The sequence below is a fragment of the Alosa pseudoharengus genome, unplaced genomic scaffold (assembly GCF_046254945.1).
Source record: "Alosa pseudoharengus isolate Yale_2024_CS ecotype anadromous, Long Island Sound unplaced genomic scaffold, YU_APseudo_1.1 YU_APseudo_1.1_scf_24, whole genome shotgun sequence".
In the NCBI taxonomy this organism is placed as follows: Eukaryota; Metazoa; Chordata; class Actinopteri; order Clupeiformes; family Clupeidae; genus Alosa; species Alosa pseudoharengus.
Window position 1 is genome coordinate 1,239,507 of NW_027468689.1, and position 10,167 is coordinate 1,249,673.

General features: G+C 42.8%; 1 long non-coding RNA gene across 2 annotated transcripts in view; it reads right to left on the reverse strand.

The window, feature by feature from the left end:
- Positions 1–8,364: 8,364 nt before the first annotated feature.
- The window catches only part of LOC143142086 (uncharacterized), a 74,192-nt gene continuing 72,389 nt past the window's right edge, over positions 8,365–10,167 (reverse strand). For both annotated transcript variants that reach the window (XR_012990893.1, XR_012990894.1), the window contains exon 4: positions 8,365–9,863. This is a non-coding gene — a long non-coding RNA (uncharacterized LOC143142086). The remainder of the gene's footprint in view (positions 9,864–10,167) is intronic.

The following is a 10,167-nucleotide window of genomic DNA, read 5'->3' on the forward strand; positions in this document are numbered from 1 at the left end:
AAAGGAACAGAGGAGAAGAGAGGAAAAGAGAGACATTTCAGGAAAATGTTGAGAAAGTGTGAAGAAAGAAGTGAGAAAGAGAAAGTGTGTGTGAGTACATGTGTGTGTGTGTGTGTGTGTGTGTGTGTGTGTGTGTGTGAGTACATGTGTGTGTGTGTGTGTGAGTACATGTGTGTGTGTGTGTGTGAGTGTGAGTACATGTGTGTGTGTGTGTGTGAGTACATGTGTGTGTGTGTGTGTGAGTGTGAGTACATGTGTGTGTGTGTGTGTGAGTGTGAGTACATGTGTGTGTGTGTGTGTGTGTGTGAGTACATGTGTGTGTGTGTGTGTGTGTGTGTGAGTACATGTGTGTGTGTGTGTGTGTGTGTGTGAGTACATGTGTGTGTGTGTGTGTGTGTGTGTGTGTGTGTGTGTGAGAGTACATGTGTGTGTGTGTGTGTGTGTGTGTGTGTGTGTGTGTGTGTGTGTGTGCGTACGTGTGTGTGTGTGTGTGTGTGTGTGTGTGTGTGTGTGTGTGAGTACATGTGTGTGTGTGTGTGTGTGTGTGTGTGTGTGTGTGTGTGTGTGTGTGTGTGTGTGTGTGTGTGTGCGTGAGTGCGAGTGTGTGTGTGTGTGTGTGTGTGTGTGTGTGTGTGTGAGTGTGTGTGTGTGTATGTGTGTGTGTGTGTGAGTGTGTGTGTGTGTGTGTGTGTGTTAGGGCTGCACGATATATCTAAAATCTATCGTTATCGCGATATCAACACTTGCGATGGACATACCGCAAAGATTACTTAATTTTCGATAAATTCGATACATTTTCTGTGCCGTGCGCATTCCATACAGTCTATGGTGTATTCACATTCTGAATGTCAACATATTTTACCAAACTGATGCGGTCATGCAGCCCAAGAAGCCCGTCCCCTACCAGTTTAGGTGTGTGGTGTTTTAGGTGTTAAAGCGGGAGCTAAGTCGTGATGGCTGAAGATAGTGAGTCGAGCGAGGTAGGCTACACTTGGGTGAAGAGGAATTAGTGACTAAAAGGAAAAGCACGTCTGTTATATGGGAATATTTTGGTTTTATGAAGGATGACGTGTTACAAACACAGCGCAAATGCGTCCTTCTCCACCGTGTTAAAATAAACAATTTCTTTCGTTATCGTTATATCAGAAGTTGTCTTTCACTGTCTGTAAGGCTTGTATTTCATGATTTGCATTTAGCAAAAGCCCCAGACAGCAGCACAGAGGTAATCAGGATTCGTTATTTGTAAAAGTTGTTTAACCTACTTCTGGACTGTGCGATTGCAGCCCAATTACTTTCACTTTCCGCTGCCCTCATAGTCGGCATGCCGGTAGCCTAATAACGTGGGATGCGCAGCATACTGTATGAGGTTACAGACTGAGATGATTGCCGCGATATAGCTTAAGTAGGCCTAGCTTCTTTGCTAGGCCCATCGAAGGCTGGCAATGTGGAATATTCCGCTGGTTGGTGCACAAGTGTTCAGATTGGCTGTCCACCCGTCTTTTATGAGGATTAGGAGCAGATCTTCCACACAACTTCGATAGCCTAGTCAGTAGGTCTCTTAGCTGTCCACTTTCATCAGGCCATATAGGCTACATGATATTTTATATTATTTAAAAATTATACATTTATTTCTGTAATTATACATTTACCCCCCCCCCCCCCCCCCCAACCCTACAGTGTATGTTTGCAGCAAGCAGAATGAAAAAAAAAACATTAAATATACTGCTCAAAAAAATTAAGGGAACACTTCAATCATACACTGAATCACTCTGTCACTGTTTGGTTCTGAGCACAAGTAAAACTTTTGAGGCGAGTGTTTTATTTTGCAAGAACTGTCAGACATTCTGTGAATGTAGTTTGAGAATGGAGAAAAGGGTGGAAGGTTTCAAAATATGTGTGGAAAACCTTTATTGAGCAGTATATTTAAATATCGCAAATTATATCGTTATCGCAGTACTCAATAATGGTATCGCATATCGCATGTTTTCCTAATATCGTGCAGCCCTAGTGTGTGTGTATAGTGTGTGTTTACATTTCTTTTTTTGTCATTTTTCTTTAGAGCAGTGGTCCCCAAACTATGGCCCGCCACCTCATTTTGGGTGGCCCCCCCAACATGTATAAGTATGAGTATATATACTCTTTTGATCCTGTGAGGGAAATTTGGTCCCTGCATTTATCCCAATCCGTGAAACACACTCAGCACACAGTGAGGTGAAGCACACACTAATCCCGGTGCAGTGAGCTGCCTGCAACAACAGCGGCACTCGGGGAGCAGTGAGGGGTTAGGTGCCTTGCTCAAGGGCACTTCAGCCGTGCCTACTGGTCGGGGTTTGAACTGGCAACCCTCTGGTTACGGCTGCCCCATGAAAAATATATACCCCATGTCTGTGGTATAGCATCAGGCCCGCACAGGAGTACGACATCGTCAAACTATACCCCCCTCATATACCCCATTTAGTAGGGAATACACGCCTAATTAATGTTGCCTAACACATGCCTTACAAGTCACTAATTAATTAGATATATATTAGTGTCTAACATGTGAACCTTAAAATAAAGTGTTACCCAGATGTTTTTTCCAGCACTTCATAAAACTCTCATAGTTTAAGAACTTTAAATTATTTGTAGGATATTGCTTGTTTACAACTTGAGCTGTGTATGCAAAGAAAGAGTTAACACATTTTGAATAAATTAGTATGATTTCATTTGAGCTATTTCCATGTCGATCTACATTTTATATTGTTATGGCATGATGGCAATATAAAATAAACACAGCTAACAATGGTATTAAATAGCAATAGCCTATGATTAAATATAACTGATTAAATTGAACTAAGGTATACTGCTGTTGTTCACAGCACTAAGCTATTTACGGTTACTGAAATACTCCGAGTCTCTGGTCCTCTCTTAGAGCCAGGCATAGTGAGCTGGCCTTCTGAGGAGAAAGTTTGGGGACCACTGCTTTAGAGGTATGTACCATCTGATGTGATTTAAGAGAGCCAAACCTTGAGAAGTGAAGACATTGGCAGCTGAGCAAGCTTTGATTCAGACTCAGCCCTCAGGATGTTCCAGATCTCCTGAGAATCTAAAACTGTTATAAACATTCATTTCTGTGAAACACTCAATCAGAACTCAAACTTTATTCATAAGATGACAATCACTCTTGCCAATTATTTTGGGTAAGATAGTTTACATTTAGGAGACTAATTCAGTCTTCTGACTTGTTCTATGTGCACAAGTGCATGTGATGCTGGTTTGAGTCAGAGTGCACCATGTCACATCAAGACAGCCTGTTGGCAACCCTGTAGTGACCCTTTCAGAAAAGTCCACTTCGCCTGCCGCGAATCTCCACAGAGCTGCAATCATGACTTTCTTTCTTCACATCAATTTGAACTTGTCAGGACTAGCACAATCCACAGAGAAGAAAAGCTTGTCTGTAGCCATGGTGACCGTCTGGTGACCTACCTTTTGCCCTTCGGTAGATCTCTTTGGCGAGCGGACTAATGACCTCATCTTTGCTGACAGGCTGATAGAATGTGCTCCCCACAGCTTTGCTACAACAAAAGTGTTGCTTAGTCTCATCAAGACAACTCATTCATTATTTGTCAAATCATTCTGAGGAAAGCAAACAGACAAATTCTGGGGCCCACAGAAACAACCGAACAATTACTACATTTCTCAAATCTTAAACCGCCTCAATGACAGACACTTGAAGTCTGTGTTTACAGAACATAGTCCATTAACAGTGTAATAACTCGGTTGCTAATTAGAAATGGATTAAGCAAGTGAAGGACACATCTGCTCTGTAAGCTGCCACAGGCTCTATAAGGTTTCACAGTAAGAGTGCATCATCACGGTTATAACAGGTCATGATGGCACTTTTCATATGCTTGATGGTTATATGTGTGGGACAGACTTACTTTTTTGCCATACTGCTGTTTTCTTCTGTTCGTCAGATAGAGAAAGCTGACTGATCTAGAGTCAGAATTCACCATTAATAACGCCAGTGTTGCATCACTCATTCACCATATTTCTGTGACTGTGACAGTTACTGTGAAACCATTGTGACATCATCCAACTTCCCTAAGGCAGCACTTGACCTTGGCACCACACAGCCCACCCACGACTCATGATTCCAAAATCTGACCACACAATGAAGACTGCTGTCTCAGTAGGGCCTCAGTGAACTCACTTCATTCAGCACTAAGTGGGCTCACTATTTATTCACAATGATGACAAGGCAAATGAATCATAAAAGAGCCCTTCAAATGTGTAAATCTAAATCAAATGAAATTCATTGTTGCCTTTTTGCCATCGTGTCCTTTCCCATTTGATGGATTGGCTGGCCTTCATACCCCCCCCCCCCCCATCCCTATTTACCCATTAAAAGTCTTTTACTTCTGGAAGAATCTTGACCCGTTTTCACAAGCTATTACAAATGGCCACCCCTGGATATGTAGGTCAGCCTCCAGGTATATTGGAGGCTGCAAGACTCTTCAGTGTTGAAGAGCACTGAACATTAATCTTCCCAAATGGACACACCACTGCACTGCACTCACTCAATCACATGCTCTGTCCTTTCAAAATGTTATCTACAGTCATGCTATTTCTTATTTTCAACTCCAACACAGCACCTCACAAACACTCATCTCTCTCTTACCAACACATAACATGCCTCAAGTGCGTGTCACATAACATGCCTCAAGTGCGTGTCACATAACATGCCTCAAGTGCGTGTCACATAACATGCCTCAAGTGCCTGTCACATAACATGCCTCAAGTGCGTGTCACATAACATGCCTCAAGTGCGTGTCACATAACATGCCTCAAGTGTCACTAGGTCAGTCTCCACGGCCCTCCACCCAGTGCCCTCATACAACGACGGCTTTGGCCAGAGGTCCAACACGGCTACCAGAGTCTGGAGTGGCATTCCTCAACACATCAGAGAATTACAGTCCAAAAAAAACTATAAACTGCTACTCCTCAATACATCCACTTGCAAACACTGACCTCTATATATCACTGTCTGTGCTAAGTCTGATGTTGAGTCCAATTGTTGAGTCATCAGACACACATAATCAAAGGTCGATCTTTCTCTCTCTATTTCTCTCTCTCTCTCTCTCACACACACACACACACACACACAGGTACACATGCATGGGTTTGCATGCACAACCACATGAATACACATACAAAGGTCATGAGTAGGACTGTGCGCCAGGTGTGGCTGCTATGTTCTTCTCTGAGGAGATAAAAAGCTCCGTACTTTCTGCTGACTGGGCCTCCGTGGTGGTGGTACACTCCGTGGTGGTGGTACACTCTTCAATTCAACACAGTTCAGGCCGAGTTCACTGCTCTTCTTTGGCACAGTCCTTCCCTACAAACCACAGGCCATCACATCACACACCCTTTTGACATTTGTTTCCAGGAATTTAATGAGATGGTGTCAGAAAGTACTGAACCCATCAACTGGAAAAAAAAAAAGATACTAAGCCACTTAACAGCATGCCTTAGTAGTTCAAGTGGGTCAGGTTACAGTACATTTGGGTGGAGCTGATGTGTTATCGATGTAGTTGCAACAAAGTGACACTAGATGGCAGGGTTGGCATTCTGAATGCAGAGCCGACAAAGGAATGAAGGGAATGAAGAGAAATATTTTATATTTGAAAATGTTTTATTTGGTAAATCAAACACAGATGGACAGACGAACCAAAAGCCAGTGAGAGAGAGGGAGAGAAAGATTATATATATATATATATATATATATATACAGAGAGAGAGAAAGAGAGAAAGAGAGACATCACAATCATTCTTATACAATTTTCTGTAATAGCTGATGTTATAGTTGTGTTGTAGCTATGACGTCTGCATGGTACAGTAACTCTGTAATTGGAGTCTATGGCAGCCGTACGTGTTAATGTAGTAATTGGAGTCTATGGGAGCCGTACATGTTAATGTAGTAATTGGAGTCTATGGCAGCCGTACGTGTTAATGTAGTAATTGGAGTCTATGGGAGCCGTACATGTTAATGTAGTAATTGGAGTCTATGGGAGCCGTACATGTTACTGTAGTAATTGGAGTCTATGGCAGCCGTACGTGTTAGTTGTGTAATGGTAACAGTATGTTAAAGTAATGGTGAAACGTGTTTATAGTTGTGTAATGGTAACAGTATGTTAAAGTAATGGTGAAACGTGTTTATAGTTGTGTAATGGTAACAGTATGTTAAAGTAATGGTGAAACGTGTTTATAGTTGTGTAATGGTAACAGTATGTTAAAGTAATGGTGAAACGTGTTTATAGTTGTGGCTGTGAAGTCCCTGTTTGTTCTTGTGGCACAGTAGCTTGGATCCCCGTCATCATAACCGATTTCAAATGGTGCTAGAAGGCACTGCTGGCTCTAAACACCAAAGGAAATCAGTCATCTTTAGGTGGGGTAGAAACTGTGGCCCGATGGGAGATGGAGCGAGAGATGAGTCTGTGTTTGTGTGTGTGTGTGTGTGTGAGTTGCCTCTAGTTACCCATGGCCTTGCACTCTAAAATAATGCCTGCAGTATAATGCTGGATGGGGAAGTATATGAGGCAGCACACATGCATCAAAAGATAATGACCTTTGTGTCTGTTTATAGTTCATTTTGTGCTTGCAGTTGGTTCTCTCTCATGCAAGGCTGCAGCCATGCTTACATAGCAGGCCATGCACAGTAATTAATTACAGGTCTGTGACGTATGGTCTCATTTGCGGGCTAGGCTAACATTTTCTTTCACTGCGGCCATCAGTATGAAATATATACGTCAGCACCCAGTTTGCCACATTCCTCTCTGGCCCTGGCCTATATACAGTAGCCCTCCAGGCATGGAACACAATAACATCTAACCAGTGTCACTGAGATGCATTGGTTGGGTGGGAAGTACCATAGAGATCTGTAATTCTATGGTATGGAAGATGAAACAAAGTAAATTTTTAGGGTATGGTATTGTATATGTTGTCTATATCAAGTCCTTGTGAGTGTGAGACCCATGTGTAAGCTGTGAATGACCCCGTCTTGACCTCTTCATGACCCCTGTGTCACAGCTGCTTTTCTGCCCCCAGGAACACTGATTTCAAATGGTGCTAGACCAGACAAGCATACATCTAACCCACCATCTGAAACCAGCTTCCTGGGGAAGACTTTAGAGGACGGACCATCTGAAACCAGCTTCCTGGGGAAGACTTTAGGGGACGGACCATGAATATTCCGGCCCCACAAACACTAAAATATTTACCAAGAGATGTACAGGTATAACCTGACAATAGCCAGATGAATTTCGCTCCGCCTAGCTCCACTCATCCATCTTGAACCGATCCATTGAAGTGTTGCTTCAGAAGGCTGGGCCTAATCAAAAAATGCTTGCATATGATTGAATAAGCCACTTGTGCTACTTCAACCACTCACATCGAAGCCAACCCGTGACGCTAATAACAGTCTCACAGTCGCTTCTACGCTATGTCACATCTATGAAACTCCCGCCCTGTGTCCTGATTGGCTGAACCATAAAGTCGGTTGCAGAAATCACTCTCAATGGAAGAGGTCCCAGATGGATGTGCAGCTAGGCGGAGCTAAGCGGAACGACATTCATCTGGCTATTGTCAGGTTAGTACAGGTAAACCATGTACACCAAATGTACACACACACACACACACACACACACACACACACACACGCAAGCACAAATGAAGGGACGGCTGGAAGTGCTCAGTATGCGTGTGAGAGGTTGTGTGTGAGGAAGTGACTCTATCTAGTCAAACAAATATCGTCGTTGTCATGGCACAGCACGCAGGTGACAGTTGAGCGAAGTCCACACCTTGGGTGCTGCTGGACACTCCTCACTCGGGCAGGCAGGCAGGCAGGCAGTGTCTCTCACAGCATCATACAGCGGTCAGGCTACAGGCTACACACAGACAAGAAGAAGGCATGCTGGGGGAGACAATCCCAAACAGAACAGAACTACACACTCAGTGGAAAAGCCAACATGTGAGGCATAGAACATGGTAGAACATAGAACATGGTAGAACACAGAACATGGTAGAATTAAGTATGTTGATGATCAAGTGTGCTAAAAACAATCAGTCACATATTACAATTAAGTGAAGAGTTTGGTTCCAAAATGCTATATCTCCATTTTTGAAAACATTAATAAATCATGTTATTTAATTGTGCATTCCAGATAATATCAATAAAATTGCAGTTGCATTGTTTTGACTGAGTAAAAATAAATCAAATAACAATAACCCAATTACAGTTCCGTTGAAACTATTATACAACAAATACAACATTAAAAATATATATATTTATGAAAATCCATTAAAATGGAGGATATAGCATTTTGCTGTGTTGTTATGTTAGCATTAGCATTAGCAAACGTAATTAAGTTCTGTGTTGTTATGTTAGCATTAGCATTAGCAAACGTAATCAAGTTCTGTGTTGTTATGTTAGCATTAGCATTAGCAAACGTAATCAAGTTCTGTGTTGTTATGTTAGCATTAGCATTAGCAAACATAATCAAGTTCTGTGTTGTTATGTTAGCATTAGCATTAGCAAACGTAATCATTAGACTCTAACAGAGCTGAGCCAGTGAGTGTGTGGGAGTGTGTTCTTATCTGCTAAATGAGTGTGTGGGAGTGTGTGAGAGTGTGTTCTTATCTGCTAAATGAGTGTGTGGGAGTGTGTTCTTATCTGCTAAATGAGTGTGTGGGAGTGTGTGAGAGTGTGTTCTTATCTGCTAAATGAGTGTGTGGGAGTGTGTGAGAGTGTGTTCTTATCTGCTAAATGAGTGTGTGGGAGTGTGTTCTTATCTGCTAAATGAGTGTGTGGGAGTGTGTGAGAGTGTGTTCTTATCTGCTAAATGAGTGTGTGGGAGTGTGTTCTTATCTGCTAAATGAGTGTGTGGGAGTGTGTGAGAGTGTGTTCTTATCTGCTAAATGAGTGTGTGGGAGTGTGTTCTTATCTGCTAAATGAGTGTGTGGGAGTGTGTGAGAGTGTGTTCTACTCTGCTAAATGAGTGTGTGGGAAGTGTGTTCTTATCTGCTAAATGCGGAAGGGGCTGACAGATCTGGTCACAGGCCTCTTGCAACTTACCTTAGAGTGTGTAGTCATCTCGCAATCCACACACACACACCTTAGAGTGTGTAGTCATCTCGCAATCCACACACACACACACACACACACCTTAGAGTGTGTAGTCATCTCGCAATCCACACACACACACACACACACACCTTAAAGTGTGTAGTCATCTCGCAATCCTGAGGGTCCTGTTCACTCACTGATACACACATCAGACTTAAAGCGATGGTTCGGAGTTATTTCACCCTAGGGTCCTTTGCACCATGACCCCAAGCCAAACACCCTCCCAGAACCTGTTTTCCCTTGGTCGATCCCTGGTCGAGTAGCGCTGTCAGAAAGTAATGAGTTTCTGCAGGCATAATGGAACCAACTTTTATCTCGTAAATTACCCCACTAATAATGCCCTGAATGGTACGAATCTACAGTATGTTCTTTACTCATAAAACGAGGCATTGAAAAGTTTGTAGGTACACCAGGAGTTTATTTAAATAACACTTGCCTGATGGATGCTACTATCTGCTACTATACCTCTGCGTCAACGTTACTTTCGTGATTTGGGAAAAGCCCGTAAAAGTCCTGACAAGTTACACATGCAGAAACTACACCACAACAACACACAACCACATAAACATACCCACATGCTGTACCACTAATACACAAATGTACCCACATACTTACACCAGTGAGAAGCAGAAATACAAACACACACACACACACACACACACACACACACACGTGCATTTAAACACAATGATGGCACCACCTGTGGAGTGGATGAAAGCAGTGGGTTTGAGTGAATGTGCACACACGGGCATGGGCTGTGTTGACAAAAACACTCTGCAGAAAAGGACACACACACACACACACACACACACACACACACACACACACACATTTGGCCTTGTTAGAACAAAGTTGGGGGTCGTTACTGGGCATTAGTGAATGGGACTTGTGTGGAAGGGGAGGTGTGTCCTCTGCCTTGCTTGTCAAAAAGTTTCCTGCTCTTTCACTTAAAGGAAGTGACATGCAGGGAACACACACCCACATACGCACACACACACACACAC